General features: G+C 40.1%; 2 long non-coding RNA genes across 2 annotated transcripts; one reads left to right on the top strand and one right to left on the bottom strand.

Annotated features, from left to right (window-relative positions):
• Positions 1 to 4,678: 4,678 nt before the first annotated feature.
• LOC138891802 (uncharacterized) lies at positions 4,679 to 6,420 on the bottom strand. The gene is made up of 2 exons (XR_011408129.1): positions 6,284 to 6,420; positions 4,679 to 5,203 (listed from the first exon to the last, which is right to left on the bottom strand). It is a non-coding gene; the product is annotated as an uncharacterized lncRNA (long non-coding RNA).
• An 11,994-nt stretch (positions 6,421 to 18,414) lies between these two features.
• Positions 18,415 to 19,535, top strand: LOC117279233 (uncharacterized). Its single transcript, XR_004509639.2, has 2 exons — positions 18,415 to 18,532; positions 19,317 to 19,535. It is a non-coding gene; the product is annotated as an uncharacterized lncRNA (long non-coding RNA).
• Positions 19,536 to 20,980: the final 1,445 nt, after the last annotated feature.

Raw genomic sequence — 20,980 nt, 5'->3', positions numbered from 1 at the left:
AGACACCTCCAAATGTCTAACCCGAGTTTCTCACTTCAATAATCCTCAAATCATCTTCTTAGAGAAACTCGCATCTCGCTTACAAAACAAGTCATAATCGAATAGTGAAATTCGTAAGTCTGATTAGTTGTCAAGACCGACCTTTACAAGTAAATATAACCTCGCATTATCCAAGGTTCTATAAGGTCTCATCTCTTCACGATTCTTAACGTAAGAGGCGATTGCTCGTGTGAGAGAGCCAATCTCGCTACTTGTTCGACACACTTTATTAACAATACATTCATCACATGCATACGAGATATAAGCATAAATTCAAGAGTCAAATATTGATGAGCATATTTAATAATCAAGTCATTTTACAATATATAAATATATATTTATATCCTTCGCAAACCTAGAGCCATTACATATTTCTCAAACAAGTCTCTAGATATCGCCTTTGTAAAAGGATCAGCTATCATATTTCGCGTAGGAATATACTGTAAATTTATTTCTCCACTTGCTACCATGTCTCTAACAAAGTTATACTTGATGTCAATGTGTTTGGTCTTGATATGATACTTAGGATCTTTTGTGTATGCGATGGCCGCTTGACTATCACAATATAGAGTTATGGGACTCTAAGAGTTCTTTGTAATATCCAAATGTTCAAAGAATCTCTTCAACCAAACAGATTCTTGTACTACAGACGCACAAGCCACGAACTCAGCTTCCATCGTTGAAAGGGTTGTACAAGTTTGTTTCTTACTTTTCCATAATATAGCATCACCATTAAGTAAGAAGGCATAACCGGATCCTGATTTTCTATCATTCCGGTCACCAGCCCAATCAACATATGTATATCCTCTCAAGTATAAATTATTTCCACTATAACATAGTAAATAATCTATAGTAGTTCCCTTCAGGTATCTGAAAATTTTCTTCACAGCTTTCCAATGTTCTCTTCCAGAATTGGATTGATACCTGCTAACCAGACCTACGTCATAACAAATGTCTGGGCGAGTACACATCATAGCATACATCAAGCTCCCGACAGCACTTGAATACGGAACTCGAGATATGTCTTCCTTTTCATTTTCAGTCTTGGGGCACATTTCAAGGCTTAAAGTTTCACCTCTCGCTATAGGAGTATCCATGGATCTACAACTATTCATGCGAAAATGCTCCAAAATTTTCTTTATATAAGTTTCTTGAGATAAACTCAATAACTTTTTGGAACGGTCTCTTTGGATATTAACTCCAAGGATATAGTATGCCCTACCCATATCTTTCATGTCAAATGACTTTGAAAGCCATGACTTGATAGTTTTTAAATACTCCAAATTATTTCCGGCCAATAAAATATCATCTACTTAAAGAGAAAGAATTACAAACATCTCATTGGACTTTTTCACATAAATGCAATGGTCTTCACTAATCATGATAAAATCATACGAGATCACCTCCCTGTTAAATCTCAAATACCATTGCCTTGAAGATTGCTTCAGGCCATAAATAGATCTTTTAAATTTACAGACCTTCTTTTCTTGGCCTTTAATAATGAAGCCTACAGGTTGTTCTATATAGATTTCTTCATTTAGTTTTCCATTGAGAAAAGTTGTCTTCACGTCCATTTGATGTAATTTCTAAATCCAAACGTGCAACAATAGCCAAAAGTAAGCGAATTGAGGTAAATTTCACAACTGGTGAAAATATTTCCTCATAATCTATTCCAGCTTCTTGAGTAAAGCCGTTTGCCACCAGTCGTACCTTGTATCTTTCTATTGACCCATCCACTTTGCGTTTAACTTTGAGAACCCATTTGTTCCCAATGGCTCTTCGTCCAGGCGGAAGGTCAACTAGATCCCAGACTTTATTGGTTTTCATGGACTCTAATTTTTCTTTCATTGCTTTCATCCACTCATCTTTTCCAGAGCTCGATAAAGCCTCAATCATAGACTTTGGCTCATCCATTTCTGTGGGAGATACCAAGAAAATATAATCTTCAATCTCATAAGTACGTTTGGGTATATTTTTCCTGGCACTCTTTCGTAGTTGAAATTCAAGTTCGTCAGAAGGATTTTGGGATTGAGAGTTCCCACTCCCACTCGGATCAAGAATAAGATCTTGATCAATTTGATTATCAACTGTGTCAGAATACACTTGCTGACTATCTGAGTTCAACATTTCATAAAGAGGCTCTCCATTCTTTACCTCGCCCTTATTTGGAAAATCATTTTCCAGAAATGTGACATCTCGTGATTCAATCTCAATAACACTTCCATCCTCTAATTCACCAATGAACACATACCCTTTGGAGTGTTCTGAATATCATATAAAGATACATTTCTTGCCTTTTGGACCTAATTTACCAAACTTTCTAAAAGAATCTTTTACATATGCAGCACAACCCTAAGGTCATAAATTTTTTAAGTTTGGTTTATTACCAGTCCATAGCTCATAATGAGTGGAAAAAACTGATTTAGAAGGCACTTTGTTCAATATGTAGGCTGCAGTCAATAACGCATCTCCCCAAAAGGAGATAGGTAAATTTGGCTACGTCATCATGGACCTTATCATGTCCAGTAGTGTTGTATTCCTCCTTTCTGCTACACCATTTTGTTGAGGTGTATAAGGAATAGTTAACTATTTGGTGATGCCCTTTTCATTACACAATTCTTCAAATTCTTTTGAAAGATATTCACGCCCTCTATCGGTTCATAAGGTCTTAATCCTTTTGTCTAATTGATTCTCAACTTCATTCAAATATTTCTTAAAACATTCAAGTGCTTCAGATTTATGAGAAATCAAATAGACATAACCAAAGCGCATGAAATCGTCAATGAACGTAATGAAATATAAAGTACCAGACCTAGCCCTTACATTCATTGGACCACATATATCTGAATGGATTAATTGCAGTGGAAAATCAGCTCTCTTAACCTTTCCAAATGGTTTACGTGTAATCTTTCCGACAAGATAATTTTCACAAGTTGGCATTTTAATTTTAGAGAAAGAACCCAAATGTCCTTCCTTAACCAATTCATTCATTCGATCCTGCCCTATGTGACCTAATCTTGTATGTTATGTAATAACATCAACATCATTGTTACTAGAATAACATGCCATAACACAACGGTCAACATAATAGTTATACATAAAAGGATTATAATCTAACACAATAAAACCATCATAACGATGTCCAAAACCATAAACAACATTGTCTAGAGTAATTCTAAGACCATTGCGACTAAAGTTCAAATTGAAATCTAATTCTAGAAGAACAGACACATATACTAAGTTTCGTTGAATCTCTGAAACATATAGGACACCATGCAACATCAAAGATCAGCCACCACGCATGTCCATTCTGCAAGTGTCTATCCCTTTGACTTCAAGCTTTGCATTATTTCCCACATATACATACCTTGATCCAGGTGAAACTCGACGAAACTCTATAAACGCTTCTCTATCACGGCTCACAAGGTCGGTGGCCCCTGAGTCTACAATCCACACAGGATAAGATTCAGTTAGTAATACAGTGCTAGAAACATATATAGCACTTAGAGATGCGTTTTGAAATGCTATCTTTTTCGGCTCAGTGCACTCACGGGCAAAATACTCTGGAACTTGACAATGGTAGCTCTTCATCTTGCTCTTGTCTTTCTTCTTGTAGAACCGTTTTTCTTTCTTGGAATTTGGCTTGTTTCTTTTCTTGGAGGATCCTTCTCCGGTTTCCTTACCCTTTCTGTCATTCTTCCAGTTTCTCTTGCGCTTGAAGTTTGATCTCTTTGTACCACTTGATTCTGCCACAAAGGCATTAGGTACAGCTTTAGAAGCACCAAGTCGTTTGTCTTCAAGCTCCACATGACGGGCAACATCAGCAAAAGTTTTGATGCTATCATTGTGGGTCAAGTTAACCTTCAGATGTTCTCAATTATGGGGAAGAGACCGAATCACTGCCTGAACCTGATGCTCATCATAGAGAACATGGCCAACACTTTTGAGTTGAGCAATCATATTTGACATCACCCTTAGATGTTGCTTGACGCTGTGATCGTGACGCTTTTTGTACGTGTCAAACTTGATTGTCAGCTATCGAAGGTGAGTCACAGTTGTACCCCCATATGCCTCTCTTAAATGTTCCCACATGGCTTGAGCAGTAGGATATTGCTCACATTCGTGGATGATATTATCAGCAACTGAACTTACAATAATTTCACGTGCAGTGCAATCTTTCTTTTTCCAAATATTATAAGTTTCCAGATCCCTCCTATGTTGGGCAGTGTTACCCTCCTCTGGGTGACTCATAGTATAGTTAATACTTTCAAGAGCATCTTTCTCTTCGAGTACATACCACATCTTACGACTCCCAGATGTCATAATTTTCACCATTCAGTTTGTCACCCTTGTTCAAGTCAGTAATGATATTTTTCGATGCCATGTCTGTTATTAGAGATACACGTTTAACTCATCAATATATATACTACAGTCAATTTATGCATGTGATTACACACTCAAGTAAATTAATTTTAATATTAATTTTATATTTAGTATAGAATCAAAAGGTCACTACGTTTTCACTCATCATCTATATCTAAATATTTTAATTAATATTAAAATCACTTCTTAATGTGTCCTTCATTTCAAGTCTCAATCCCATTACAAAATAAAACAATAAATACTATATGTAAATGGTGAAACAAACAACATAATTTAAATTTCATTAAGATAAAACACATAATAATAATTTACATGTTTGCTAGGACATACATGTACCAATCGAACACTAACTCTTGTACATATACGCTAAAAGGTGCACTAGGCCAAACATCATGATAAATCTCAGTTTAAATTTCACCCCAAGGTTCTTGAAGAGAGTCCGCTAAAATAGCTAATGCTTCCCAATCAGTAATCTCTATGTAATTAGCCAATTCAGCTCTTTTTAACCTAAAAAGGTATACATGTTCAGGAATTGAAGCATCAGGGCCCATTTTAAATTCCTTAAACTCCCTAAATTTCTTTTCTCCTTCTCTTTGTTCAGCCCTCTGATTCCTTAACTCATTTTGCCTCGCCCTTAGGATATTCCTGATGACTTCAGGCTCCGAGTCTGAATCATTATAGAAATAAGTCCTGCGATGACGTATCCTTCTACGATTTTCCCTTCCTTGACTTCGAGAACTCCCGCTTGGAGTAATTCGAACTTGTCCCTGTTCAGCCATATCTATAGGACCAAGGAAATAATAAGAATGGCTACAACTATTCAATGTGACAACATATATCACAATTACTTGTAGAAGGATATCAATTGAGGGATTAAGACTAAACTTATTTTTTTTAATACTAAGAAGGCAGTAATATTATTAGGATCTTCAAAGTTTAAAAGTTTCTGTTCTTCATAGTTTTGTATTTTGCAATGACATACTTGGGTTCACATCTCAAGAAACAATAATCACATTCATATATAAAAGCACTGCAACATTTGTGGAACCCATTCTTCTATTTTTATGAATCCATGTAAAAGTTAATAAAAAAATATTAATTAATTTAGATATTCGTCCACAAATTCAGTCAACTACAAAAGTTAGATGACCATTGCAGTGAATAAAATGTGACGATAGGTCATTAGGAACAATCAGAAGCCACAATCTTTACTTATGTCAATAATGCCTTCGAGAAGATTTGTGTAACAAAAAATGTCAGCATTATGACAAATTGGTGATACTACACCAACACCCAGTAGCAATAGCCATTGTTTTTATGCAAGAGAATTCTATGGCTTCATGAGAATACTCAACACAAAGAAGAGAATTCTATGGCTTCATATCCTTTTTTTTTCTAAATCTTTATAATAGTCTTTAAGTTCACATAAAATTCTTAAAAGTATGTCTTTGTTTAAGACTTAAACTCTAAGCAACAGAATTTTTGATTCTATTTCTAGGGCTACATAGAGCCGCACCAACACTGTTCGGTTAAGCCGAAACTATTCGACAAACATCAGCAATCATTGATGGAATCGATCAAATCCACACACAGATTAAACCAAACAACAATACCTTAATAAATTAATAAGATTCTCACAAACATCATAAACAACGGACACAAGAGTCCGATCACGATTCTCTTATTAACAGTGAATACGGTTAATATTGTCAAGTAAATTTGATCACCTATTACTGTATCATTTATTCTGACGCAAATTTTCATCCAATCTTTTCAGTCACAGTCTAGGAATCAAATAAATCTTATGCTCTGATACCAATGAAGATTAAAATCGAGTAACAGGGACATCGAATTTATGTACCTGTTAACAACAACGGAAATATTTGCAGAATCTGTTCCAATCAATTACCCGAATCCGACTTCGTCTTTCTTGAAAATAAAATTCTTGTTCACGAACTAAATATCTTGTTTTTGTTTAACACAGTGTGTTTCTTTCTTTAGAGAGAATCACTTCATAGCCTTTTTCTCTGTTGAGGAAGAAAGATATATAAAGGAGAGAGAGGGGTTTTAAAAAACAACTACCGCTCACACAATCGCACGTTCCCATTATTTTTCTAACGTGCAACATTTTTTTTATCCGTGTTTTAACTTCCCTAGGTAACCTCTTTAAGGTTTTATCTCCTCTAAATGGGTAGGGTCAATCCATATGGGCGATCCGCGATCCAAACTCAATATCCAACAAGCTGACATGGCAAAATGTGTATTTTCTACTCTTTGAGCGCGTCCACTACTAAAAAAATAATTAATTCATTCTTTTATTTTTTTTCTTTCACTTTCTCTTTTTTTTTCTTTTACTTTGGTTTTGCTTGAAGAGGACCACCTTGCCGAAAACTTTCACAGCCGGTGGCAAGCATGCATCTAACATCTTCTCCACCAGAATGTCACCACCAAGAAGTTAACTTCCAAAAAATCTCATTTGGTTTCGCCAATCTCCACCCAGTTCCAACATCTCTATAATCAACTGCAATTTTCGGTGTAACTTGTGTTTATCCAAAAAATGAATAACAATTGAATTTATATGTGATTTTAAGGATACGTGATATAACTTGGCATAAATTGATAATATATATATATATTAGTATTGAAATTAACTATAAAAGAAATAAATGCAAACCAAATGAATCAATTAACCTTGGCCCTCAAGTTCGATCACCCTCAAACCAAGTGAGGAATAAACTGATACAAGAACAAAATGACTAGATATTGAAAACTAGAAGAAAGGCAGTATATTGCTTTGTATTGCATAAAACATCTCCCCCTCTACAAATGATCAGACCCCCTTTATATAGTAGGGAAGTTCTACTCTTGATATAATTCTAAATACAGTAAGGAATCTCATGATAGGTTAATTAATTGGTCTTTCCTTGATATGCGCCAGGATTTCCGCCGTGATTCTCGCCCAATTACGGATATTTCGACTTTCTATTTTTTGGCTCGATAAGCTTCCCTCTGTTTCACTCAATCTCTATCTTGTTCGGTCTCGATCATGGACGGTTCCGATCTCGATCGGTCTCTAGGTTATGAGCTCGGAACTATAACATCGCATCACGGTTCGATATTAAACAAGTTCGAACCTTGTCCTATTATGTTCCAATCTCGATTAGTCATACGAAGGGCAAGCTCGATTTTGACCGTATACAGATTGTTTCCTTGTTTCTCTGAAAGAAGATGACGAGAAATGATATGAATTTTTAAACTCCGACTAGATGGGTAATGACGTCAGCGACGAGCCTGATTATGACGTATGCGACGAAATGTCCCGCCGGTTTAGTTACCAAGGCATTACATGCCTGTCAGTCGCTGGTCTGCCATTACCGATTCTGAACCGTCGCCAGCAACCTATAAGAACCCTAGCTTTTTTCATTTCAAACTTTTACACTCAAAGCTCTTTCTACTCTTGCTTCTTCTTCAGAAAATCCCTTTGCTTCACAATTTTCACACCAAATTTCTAGAACTCTAATCAAACCGCATACCATCCTAATTCTCTTTTCCCTTGTTCATCAATGGCAAAAACTTCCAAAACCGTGCCGTAAAAGGAGGCTGCTTCTACATCACGATCCGCCGGTGGTGAGGCTACGACGAAGCCCCTCCCTGAGGAATTTGTTCTGGTAGGGTGCCCAACCGTCACTGACTTTAAGGTCAAAAAGGCCTCCTCAGTACCGGGCCGATGTGAGCCAGTCTCGAGGTACATATGCTCAATCACCGAAAAGATCCTCAACAAAGTCAAAGAGGAATCAAACCGATTACTACCCACGTGGAGGGGTTTCTAAGTGTTTGCACTTACTCCATTCACGTTAGGTCCCTTAGACCCTGTCATCGCCATCTTCTGCAAGAGATACGATGTGACCCTTGGCCAGATCTATCCTTCCTTTTGGAGAATAGTGATTCTCCTCCGATTTTTCACAAGCAAAATCGATGGATGTCTTTTCACCCTCAATCACCTTATGCGCCTTTACAGTCCCCGACTCTATCGGGGAGGGTTAATCAAGCTCGCTCACCAGGCCAACAAAGTCCCATTTTTAAGCATAGATGAGGCTCGTGACCGAGGTTAGATGGGCCGATTTGTCCGAATAAGGACTTCGGACCTGATCCCTATTGAAGACATGCCGTTTCCTGAGAAATGGAACATGAACCGTGAGTAATATTTCGCCTTGGATGTTCAATTTTGCTGTTTTGCTTCTTATCTTCTTTCCTAATCTATGTTTTTGGTGTTGTAGCTGTGGCCTAGATACCAGACCCGATTCCGAAACTCAAGCAATGGGTCGAGGGCCTGGTGTCGCAGAAAACATACTCCGAGCGTGCTTGGATGGAGTTATCAAAGGGTCGATGGGAGGCCCGCAATTATGATAAGGTTCTCTCTTAGAGCGGTTACCGTTTGGGCTTCTTCTCTTACTTACTCCCCTTTTTTCCTTTGTAGGCCTTGGGAAGGATATTGCAATGAGGTCCCCATATGGTGACGAAGAAGTCCTTCCACCTGCTCCGAAGTAGGCCAAAGAGAAGAAGAGAAAAGGGGCTCCGAGTTCCCCGGGCTTGAAAAAGAAACAATCGGCGAGGAAGTCTCGCAAGCCCAAGGGGGATACTGGTGCTATTCCTTTGGAGTTAATCCACCGATTAAGGGACGAGTCCGGAGAAGGATAAGAGGAAGATAACTCCAAACTAGTGGCCCGTGTGCAGGCTGGTGCTTCGATACAAAAGTCCTCTGAACTGGCGGAGTCTGATGAGGGAGATTTGGCCCAAGTTCCTGAACCAGGAAGAGTTGAGGTCACTCCGTCTCAAGCTACGATGGTCGAGAGAGAGACCGGGGGCAAAGCTTCCCAGGCAGCGGAAGATGTCTTAAGGGACGAGCTCGAAATGATCGATATTTTCAGATCGCCTCAAATTTCGGACGCTATGATCTGTGAAGACAATATGTTGGAAGGTCATTCTTACGAAGGTATCCAGGGGGCGACTGATATCCATGGCTTCTTGGATGGGTTCGAGTCCGCTGCCTCGGAGGATGTCACTGGGTTTGGTGGTTTATCAGTACCGAAGAAAGTACCGTCATCGGGCGCTACCGAGTCTTCATCGAGCCCAAAACTGGTGGACCGATTCCCGTCCCCAAGTATTAACCCCGGCCATAGGTGGAATATAGTGCTTTCTGTCCCGGAGGATGCCCGGGTTTTCTATCCCCCCGTAAGGATTGCTAGCTACCTTAGATCCTTGGTTACCGAGGAAGACCAAGCCGTAATTAACGCGGTAGGAGCCACTTACTTGTTTAATGAGGCCCAACATACTCTGAATCGGGTAACTTCGAGGGTCTCTCCATTATTTCTTTTAAACTTAGAGTTATAGATAATTCTAATATCTTCTTACTTGTTTGCAGGCTTCGGTGTTGCATCACAAGGCTTTCCTCCGAATCCGGAAGGAGCACGAGGCTGAGGTTCGGGACCTCACTGAGAAAAGTGACACCTACAAGATTCTCAGTGAGAAGCTTCAGGCCGATTTAGTAACGGCTCGGGATGAGCATGCCGAGATGGCCGAGCAGGTATTCCGAGTGCTTCACGATAATGAAGATGAATTGGAGATAACTACTAACGATCCGATTCTGTAGGTCCGGCAGAGGCTCGAATAAATTGGATGGATCTAGACGCAGGTAGCCGCAATACAGGCTGAGGCGGAAGAATTCAAAAAGAACATGGACATCCTAGCCTCGAAAAAGGAAACCGTCCAAGCGCAATTGGAGTCGGCCGAGACCCAGCTCCAAGCTGTAAAAGAGAAAGCCTCGGCGCAGGTCGAGAAGAACAAGGAGCTTCAGTCTCAGTTGGATTTGGCCGTATTTGATAAGGCAAGCTTGGCCAATGAACTCGAAGTGGCCAGATCTGCAGTGGTTGTGGCCAACACAAAAGCTGATACTAAAGTGGCCCAGGTTAAGGTCGACGTCGAGGCCATCCATGCCAAGGTCAAGGGCATGGTGGATCATGCAAAATGGAAAGCTCGAAGGGAATCCCTCGAGGGAGTTCATGCCTAGGGCTTCGATATTATGGCCGTAATCGAAAATGCTAAAGGAGAGGAAGCCAGGGCCCGGAGGTTGGCCTTCCTTGAGGTAGACTCCGAGAGCCCAAGTGAATCCAAAGACGGAGAAGATCTCGAGGATGGAGATGAGGACCAAGCCACTTAGGACTTTTTTTGTTTTTCTTTCGCATTTTTTCTGAAGCCATTTTTGGCCGTTGTAACTTTTACATTAGACCGATTTGACCTTTGTAAAAATCTATTGTATATAAATATAAGGCATTTCTTTCCCTTTCGGCTTTCATATTTTTCCTTTGCTTTATTATTTGTATTCAGAAAGGTTGAAATGCCTTAGCATGAAACAATAAGGTTGTGTTTGAGAGTTCGAACAAACCTTACCTTTATTGCCTTTCTGGGTTAAGGCGTTATTGGGGTTCGATGTTACCAATGTTTTTTCCCCCAAAAATATCTTAGGTTTGAGACTTTGCCGAGGGTAGCCTTTAGAACCGGTTGTGAAAGGATTTTCTCTTTTTCGAAGACCTATTTTTGTTACAGATTTTAGACGTCTCCGAGCCGTGTTAAATTGGCCGTAACCTTTTAGTTCGGGAGCTACCCATTGGGCTTGTTTTCCCGTTTTATCTGGGCTTGTCAGAGATAATAGTCCCCGAGTGGGGTAGCTGTGACCTTTAGAAATTGGGGAGTTGCCTATTAGGTCTTTTGCTCCCGAGGCCCGATGACTTGGGTTGTTTAAGCCGAACGGCAGTCCCCGAGTGAGGGAGCGATCGTTCGTATTCCAGTTAAGTATTGCCCTTGGGCTTGTTATTTTCGGAAGTACAAAGTTCTTTTAAGGGGGTGTAAAGAGGAAAATTTTTTAAAACGTAAGATGATTGCAAGAAAAGTACTTCTCTTTATTCTCGATCGAAACAACCATACATGCGTACATGTTTTATGTCAGGGTTTGAGCGATCTACGTGGGTACGACTTGTTTTGACCGTCTGGCCCTTACAATAAATCCAGTCTATCGAGACCCTCCCTTTATGAAGTAGTTTCCTTGCTAAAGTTAATGTTCGAAGATAGTGCATATCTGAGGGTAGCCCCCCTGTATTCGAGGTTGATTGCAAAGGAACCTTAGATATTGTTGAATTGATCTTCGGTGCCGATTTGTAATCAGACTTGATTCTAAGTTAGTACGATTAATTATTGCCTCGTTAAAATCCTCGCCGAAAAAACCCATTTGGGACAAAATCGGTCTAAGAAAAAAAGAGTGCAATACGTGCTTTCAGACCTAAAGACTTCGTGACGCTGCTGAAAAAAATAAAATCCATCGTCGTTTCTTATCGGCCACCTGCAAGTGTTAATCTGAAATGAATAGGAAATGGAAAGAGGTCGTACCATAGCAATAGTACCATTTTAGGTGAGATACGTTCTAATTGCTCGATAGTTGTTTTCCATTCAACGTTCCGAGCTTGTAGGACCCTTTTACGGTGGCCTCGAGAATCTGGTACGGTCCTTCCCAGTTTGGACCCAATTTCCCTTTGTTCAAATTTCGAGTGTTGAGGGTGACTTTCCGTAGCACTAAGTCCTCGATGTTAAAATATCAAAGATTGGATCTTTGATTGTAGTATCCCTCGATCTGTTATTTTTGGGCGGCCAATCAGATGAGGGCGGCTTCACGCCTTTCATCCAATTGTTCTAGGCTCGTATTCATGGCCTCGTCATTTGACTCATTTGTTGCATATCGGAACTTGATACTCATCTCTCTGACTTTGATCGGTATTAGAGCTTCGGTGCCATAAACTAATGAGAATGGGGTAGCCCCGGTACTGGACTTCGAGGTTGTGCGGTATGACCAAAGAACTTCGGGCAGAATTTCCTTCCACTTTCCTTTGGCGTCAGTTAGACTCTTCTTAAGATTTTGGATGATGGTTTTGTTGGTCGATTCGGCTTGTCCGTTCCCGCTAGGATGATAAGGTGTTGATAGGATTCTTTTGATCTTATGATCTTTGAGGAATTTGGTCACTTTGCTGCCGATGAACTGTTTCTCGTTATCATACACAATTTCGGATGGCATCCCGAATCGACATATGATGTGATCCTAAATAAAGTCAATGACATCCTTCTCTCTAACTTTCTCGAAGGCCTGTGCTTCAACCCACTTAGAAAAATAGTCAGTTATAAATAAAATAAATTGAACTTTACCTGGTGCCCACAGAAGAGAGCCAACGATGTCCATTCCCCACTTCATGAATGGCCATGGCGATAAGACCGAATGGAGTAGTTCCCCGAGTTGGTGAATCACTAGTGCATGCTTTTGGAATTTGTCACATTTTCGAACAAACTCTTTAGCATCTTTTTCCATGTCGATCCAGTAATAGCCGGCTCTGATTATCTTTTAAACCAATGATTCTGCACCAGAATGGTTTCTACAAGTACCCTCGTGAACTTCCCTCAGAACATACTCTGTGTCTCCCTGTCCCAGACATATCGCTAGTGGACCATCGAATATCTTTCTGAATAAGGTTTCATCTTCGGACAAGGTGAATTGTGCTACCTTCATGCGCATGGCCCTCGATTCTTTTTGATCTGAGGGAAGCTTTCCGGTTTTCAAATATTCTATGTATTTATTTCTCTAATCCCAAGTCAAGCTTGTAGATTTTATCTCGGCATGGCCTTCTTCGACTACTGACCTCATGAGTTGCACGACGGCCCACGAACTGACCTCGTTGTCCTCGACCGATGACCCTAAGTTTACGAGGGCATCGGCCTCACTATTCTGATCTCGAGGCACATGTTGCAAAGTCCACTTCTTAAATCGGTGCAAAGTTACTTGTAACTTATCTAGGTATCTTTGCATCCGTTCTTCCCTAACTTCGAAGGTTCCGTTAACTTGATTCACCACGAGGAGGGAGTCACATTTGGCTTCGATCACTTCCGCTCCTAAGCCTTTGGCTAATTCGAGACCTGCAATCATGGCCTCATATTCGGCCTCGTTGTTAGTCAATTTTATAGTTCTAATAGATTGTCTAACCACGTTGCTTGTGGGTAGTTTTAGCACGATGCCGAGTCCGGACCCCTTTGAGTTTGAACCACCGTCCGTGAAGAGGGTCCATATTCTAGAGGACGTACCCAAGTTTACCAATGGCTCTCTTTCAACCTCGGCTACTAGGGCCGGCGTGAAGTCATCCACGAAGTCTGCCAAAATTTGAGACTTAATGGTTGTTCGGGGTCGATATTCAATATCATAACCACTGATTTTTACGGCCCATTTGGCTAACCGTCCCGAAAGCTCGGGTTTATGCAAAATATTTCGAAGTGGATAAGTTGTTACAATACATATGGGGTGACATTGGAAGTACGGTTTTAGTTTCCTAGAGGCGCTTATCAAAGCGAGCGCCAACTTTTCTAGGTGGGGATACCTAGTTTCGGCTTCACCTAAAGTTCGGCTAACATAATAAATTGGAAATTACGTACCTTTTTCTTCTTGGACTAGGACTCCACTTACCGCTATCTCCGATACTGCCAAATATAAGTACAAATGTTCATACGCCCTCGGCGTGTGAAGTAGCGGCGGACTCGATAAGTAACGTTTAAGTTCTTCCAAGGCATGCTGGCACTTTGGGGTCCATGTGAAATCATTTTTCTTCTTTAGTAACGAGTAAAATCGATGGCTTTTATCAGAGGACCTCAAGATGAATCGTCCCAGGGCGGTTATGCACCCGGTTAACCTCTGCACGACCTTTACATTGTCAACTGCCGTGATGTCCTCAATAGCTTTAATTTTATCGGGGTTGATCTCGATTCCTCGGTTGGACACCATGAATCTGAGAAATTTGCCTGACCCGACCCCGAACGTGCATTTTTCCGGGTTCAGCTTCATGTTATATTTCCTCAAGATACTGAAGGTCTCCTGCAAATGCTTCAAATGGTCTTCTGCTCATAGGGACTTAACTAACATATCATCAATGTAAACTTCCATAGATTTCCCTATTTGTTCTTCAAACATCCGATTTACTAGGCATTGGTACGTGGCACAAACATTTTTTAATCCAAATGGCATTACATTATAGTAGTAGGTTCCGTATTTAGTGATGAACGAGGTCCTGATCATCCGTGTTCATTTGTATTTAGTTGTTCCCGGAATAGGCATCAAGAAAATTGAGGATCTCGTGGCCGGCCATGGCATCGATCATGCGATCGATATTAGGCAAAGGAAAAGAATCTTTGGGGCATGCTTTATTTAGGTCTTTGTAACCTACACACATTCTAAGTTTGTTTCCTTTTTTAGGAACTACCACTATGTTTGCTAACCATTTGGGGTATTTTACTTTCTGGATGGACCCTATTTTAAGGAACTTGGTTACCTCGTTTTTAATGAAGGTGTGCTTGATCTCGGACTGGGGTCTTCTTTTCTGCTTCACCGGATGGAACTTCGAGTTCAAGCTTAGTTTATGGGTGGTGATTTCTGGTGGGATCCCTGTCATGTCGAGATGGGACCAAGCGAAACAATCCATGTTAACTATAAGAAATTGAATAAGCTTTTTCCTGAGCTCGGGATTTAACCCCGTGCCCAGGTATACCTTTTATTCGGGAAGACGTTCGATTAGTATGATTTGCTCCAGCTCTTCGACCGTTGATTTGGTAGCGTTAGAGTCATTGGGGACTATGAATGATCGAGGGACTTCATAATCATCATCTTCGTCAGTCCCCTATTTCTCTGGTTGGGTCGAGGCCGGTGTTTGTGATTGCTATTTGGCCTCCTGTTTTTCCTTCGAATTTGGCCCCTTTGTTGATGAGAGTGTCGATATTGGAATCACTTCGTCAACGGCAAACATTTCCTTTGCGGCGGGTTACTCCCCGTAGACTATTTTGATTCCCTCTGGTGTTGGGAATTTTAGAATCCGGTGAAGGGTCGAGGGCACTGCTATCATGTTGTGAATCCATGGTCTCCCGAACATGGTGTTATACCTCATGTCGCCCTCGATCACATGGAACTTCATCTCTTGTATGGTCCCAGCCACGTTTATTGGTAAAGTTATTTCGCCCTTAGTGGTTTCACATGCCATGTTGAATCCATTTAGCACTCGGGTTGCGGGCACGACTTGGTCTTGTAGACCGAGTTGTTCTATGACCCTCGATCGAATGATGTTGGACGAACTACCTGGATCAATCAACACACGTTTTACTTGAGTCTTATTCATGAGTACAGATATTACCAGTGCATCGTTATGGGGCTGTATGACTCCTTCTGCATCTTCGTCGTTAAAGGATAAGGTTCTTTTCGATATGTAATCCTGAGCCCGAGATTGCTTCTCCCTTGTAATCGACACCTTAGTGCGTTTTAATACTGGCCCTTGGGGAACATCGATCCCTCCGACAATCATGTGAATAATGTGTTGCGGTTCTTCTTGCACGTTTTGTCTGTTGAATTCTCTGTTTTTGAAATGATTCTTGGCCGATCACTTAGAAACTCCCGAAGGTGCCCTTCATTGAATAACGAGGCTACTTCTTCTCTCAACTGTCCGCAATCTTCCGTTCTGTGGCCATGGGTGCCATGATACTTGCATACTTGATTGCGATTTCTCTGGGATGGGTCGGTTTTCAGAGGTCGAGGCCATTTAGTATCCTTGATGCGTCCGATGGCTGATACGATGGCGGATGCATCAACATTGAAGTTATATTCTGACAATCGCAATGCTTCCTTAGGTCCGGTATGCATGTCGAAACCATTCTTGCTCATGAGCCCTCGAGAGCTCTAGCCTCGATCATTTCTCCTTTTACCTCGTACGGAGTTGTGCCCATGCCCGTTGCCCCTACGATCTCTATTATACGGCTGGTATCGATCCCTGTTCGACCTTGGTTCTCGATCAACGTCCCTTTTGGTAACGGACCCGGAAGGAGCCCCCAGCTGGTCGTCTTCAACTTTAATCTTCGATTGATATCGATTATGTACATCGGCCCAGGTAACAACCGGGTACTCAATCAAGTTCTACTTTAACTGTTGTGAAGCCACTGAACTCCATTCATTTAGTCCTTTAGTGAAAGCTTGAACGGCCCAATCATCGGCGACCGGTAGTAGATCCATTCGTTCCATTTGGAACCGAGACACAAACTCTCTAAGCATCTCGTTATCATTCTGCTTTACCTTGAAAAGGTCCGACTTCCTAGTCTCGACCTTTATGGCTCCGGCATGTGCTTTTACAAAAAGTTTGCAAGTATGGCAAAAGAATCAATAGAGTTAGGTGGTAAATTATGGTACCATATCATCGCTCCCTTTGACAGGGTCTCCCCAAATTTCTTTAGTAACACAGATTCGATCTCGTCATCCTCTAGATCATTCCCTTTAATTGCACACATGTAAGAGGTGACATGCTCATTGGGGTCAGTCGTTCTATTATACTTGGGAATTTCGGGCATGCGAAACTTCTTGGGGATCGGTTTGGGACTCGCGCTCGGGGGAAGGGCTTTAGTACGAATGCTTTGGAATCTAAACCCTTCAATATTGGTGGTGCCCCAGGATCTGATAAACCCTGGAGTTTTAAGTTTTCACATTCTTGTCATTTGCTTCGATCTTCTTTTCCCCCGATTCAACTCGCTTCATTAGTTCCTCGAGCATCTTCATGATTGCGGGATCGATCCCCGATTTATTTCCATTCGATTTCCTTGACATCGATTCGACCCTGTGAACAGCTTCCTGGGATGGCTTGGGTTCGATCCTGCTTGGTGCATGGTTCTGGTTTCGGAGCTATGCTATCGCGGCCTGCAACATCTCGAAGATCATCCGTAGGCTGATTCCGTCTTCTTCGCCGCTATGTATGATCTGAGCGGCCGATCGAACATCCCTAAGGATGCTATCCTCGGGATCGACGGCCAAATTTGCATTAATGGCTACATGCGAGCTGACGTCGATTGGATCTATTGTCAGGACTCCATCGAGACCAACTGGAGGTATGCCATTCCCTGCTGCTATGTTGTCATTTTCATCTTGGTGACCGAAGTCATTGTTCACGTGTACGGGCGCTGCCTGAGAGTTTAACATGTTGATCCCGGAATCAAAGATACTCACAAGAACAAGTATAAAATAGTGTGTGTTACGAGGGTTAGTACTAGGCAATCACTATTTTCCTTAGCCCTATGGTGGGCGCCAACTGTTTACCCGAAAAATGGATAACAATTGAATTTATTCGTGGTTTTAAGGATACGTGATATAACTTGGCACAAATTAAGAAAAAATATATATATTAGTATTGAAATTAACTGTAAAAGAATTAAATGCAAACCAAATGAATCAATTAGACTTGGCCCTCAAGTTCGATCACCTTCAAACCAAGTGTGGAATAAACTGATACGATAACAAAATGACTAGATATTGAAAACCAGAAGAAATGCAGTATATTCCTTTGTATTTCATAAAACATCTCCCCTCTACAAATGATCAGACCCCCTCTAAATAGTAGAGAAGTCCTACTCTTGATATAATTCTAAATACAGTAAGGAATCTCATGATAGGTTAATTAATTGGCCTTTCCTTGATATGCGCCGGGAGTTCTGCCGTGATTCTCGCCCAATTCCAGATATTCCGACTTTCTGTTTTTTGGTTCGATAAGGTTCACTCGGTTTTGCTCGATCTCTATCTTGTTCGGTCTCGATCTTGGACGGTTTCTATCTCGATTGGTCTCTAGGTTACGAGCTCGACACTCAAACCTCGCATCACGGTTCGATATTACACGAGTTCGAATCTTATCCTATTATGTTCCAATCTCGATTAGTCATACGAAGGACAAACTCGATTTTGACCGTATACAACTTGATAATAGAAATGCTCGTTTAAACCGGTAAATCAAAAAAAATTGCATTTATTATTAGAGTTGGTGAAATATTTAATGTAACAGTAGAATAAGCAAAAACTTATTTAAAAATCAGGACAGCAAAGTTAGAGAACATTGCCAGCGGGTGCAATCGAAGGGCCATCAGAGTTTTTAATTGGTAACAAACAGAATACGAGCTTGGCTATTTACATTTTTATCCGGTGCGGCTTTGTTGGCGTTGCAATGTGAAATTAAAAGTAAGCATTTTGGCACATATGCAAGCCTTTAACTTCGGCTCATGGAGTCATTTTTCTTATGTCTATATCCTCTTCACCAGATTTTGTAAGCATTATTTTTTCTCCATTAATGGAGTTTCCTTCTGGGTCGGCGGTGACTGTACAAAATCTTTCCTATATCAATTCTATTCCTCAATTCCTGCTCAAGAATCCCATTTTGACATCATAGCAACTGATTTTTAAGGATTTTAAGAAAAGGTTATAGAGAAATTGAAAGAAAATATTGGGAGAGAGAAAAGGAGAATTTTTTTTTTGGGTTGAGGAAGAGGGCTTTTTGTTCTTCTTTTTCCTCATACTTCTTTTTTTCCTTATTATTTGGAATAAAAAATCCACATGCCATTGTCTTATGATTGGTTGTCTTTGCCAGGTCGGACGCGTGTGAAATGCACGCGTTTCATATTTTGGATGTGTCAAGTAAATGTGTTTAATAGGTACTAGGCCGAGTTTAAGTATTTATTAACTGAAAATGTCAGGCAAGATTAAGGGGTTGTATATGTATTTGGACAAGTTTAAAATGACAAAAATAATAATTGAAAAAGTATATGACACAACGGGCTTATTCTGTTTGTCCTATCCTAAATGTTGTTAGGTTTCTGATTTCATCGTCTGAAATTCACATGTACTGCAGCTGTATTTCTTTTCAACTTTTATTTAAATGAAGACGTGAGGGGCATAACGTGCACATCTTCATCATGATGTTTTTTCAAGTTGCCCGCATTGACGATGTATATTTTAATTGTTGTAGGTTAATTTGACGATGCAATTCTTTCTGAAATAATGTGCGTGAACAAGTGTTCGGGGAATATCATATTGCATAGTTGTCTTCAGGGTGCAATTTGCAGAAGGAAGCAATGTTTAATGTGCTTGAAATTATAGAACCTGACATTATTTCTTATATGTGCAGAATCCAGACTTTTCTGTGTTCATTTTGTTATAATATCAATAAAATTACTTCACTTGTGTATTTGTGATATCATAGCTTTTATATTAGGTAGTTGTTGTATATTGTCTATATTTGATTTGGTAGTCATTTACAGACATCTATTTCTCTTCTCTATTATTTTATATATCAAAATAAGTTAATAAAAAGTAATAGTTCCAACTTTTATAAAATTGGGCCCGTGCCAGTGTAAAGTAAGAATACAATAAAAAGTAAATTTATAAATAAAAAATATATATTTCTCATCCATAATTGTTATAAACATCAAATGCATGTAAATCTTTGCCTTTCCACTTTGTTAATAATGCAAGTCCATATAGTAAAAATTTCACGCCACGCCTTTTTTATACTCTGCTATTTAACATGAATCCACATTTGTAAAAAGATTTAACCTAAACCCACTTTGAGCAGACTTCAAATTTGCCGCCACCTCCTCCGTCTTTTTCACCTCTTCTCCTTCAACCCTTCTCGTCGAATAGCCTAAAATTTTAAGCCCATCAGAAATGACCTAATGAACAATAGTCATTGCTTCGTCATGACCGTTCATCGTGTTTGGCATTTTAGGGCCATAAAACAGGAATTCCGGATGATTTCTAATTTTTTGTGTGCTTATACCCACGCCATCTTCATAAATCTGGGCGTCGGGCTCTGGATCTCCTAAAATTTTGTGGACCCATTAGAAAGGATCTAATGAACAATAGTCATTGCTCCGCCATGAATGCTCCTCAGTTTTTGGCATTTTAGGGCCATAACATAGGAATTCAAAATGATTTCCAATAGAAGAGCCAGGTTTTGACCTGGCTGCTTTCAGTCATTAACATTATTGTTAAGGGTATTTTCGACTTTATACAGTAGTATTTATAAAACGTGTCTTCCATCCCAAACATAAACAACCACGCATCATTATTTTACTCCCTCTTTATCTATTTTCTTCGGCTCCGTCGCCTTTCTTTGGCTATTTCAACACTGTTTCACTCCTGCATAGCCTATCCCGATGAGTTTTACCCCTGGTATTGTTGTTCAGCCCTTTTTCTCTATTCTTCATCTCCTTTTCTTTCTAAATTTTGATCGTTGATTTACCTTTGCGTTGCATGCTTCTATCTTCATCTGATTTCTGTTTTAGTAGTTAAAGATGAGCATAACCAAATACAACCTTAGTATCGAAAATCTCAACCTAGGTAATCGAACCCACAAGGAAAGGAACACCAACAATCTATCACAATCAATGAAAAGGAAGGATGGCAAACACAGAGGAAGAAACAATTCAAAGGGCAAAATAATAAAAAGCAACACCAAACTTCCACATCAAAGCAAGCTACAAGATCACAAAAGGTTAGTGAAACCTCACAAGTTGAAACACAAGTTGATACACAAGCACAATCAAGCAGAGAGACACAATAACAAATTAAAGAAACAACCACAATGCAAAAACAATCCTCTGTTAGTGTTCCTCCAGCTACACAGGAGAG

This window comes from Nicotiana tomentosiformis, chromosome 5, assembly GCF_000390325.3.
Source record: "Nicotiana tomentosiformis chromosome 5, ASM39032v3, whole genome shotgun sequence".
NCBI classification, from domain to species: domain Eukaryota; kingdom Viridiplantae; phylum Streptophyta; class Magnoliopsida; order Solanales; family Solanaceae; genus Nicotiana; species Nicotiana tomentosiformis.
This window is presented reverse-complemented; position numbering and strand designations above follow the sequence as displayed.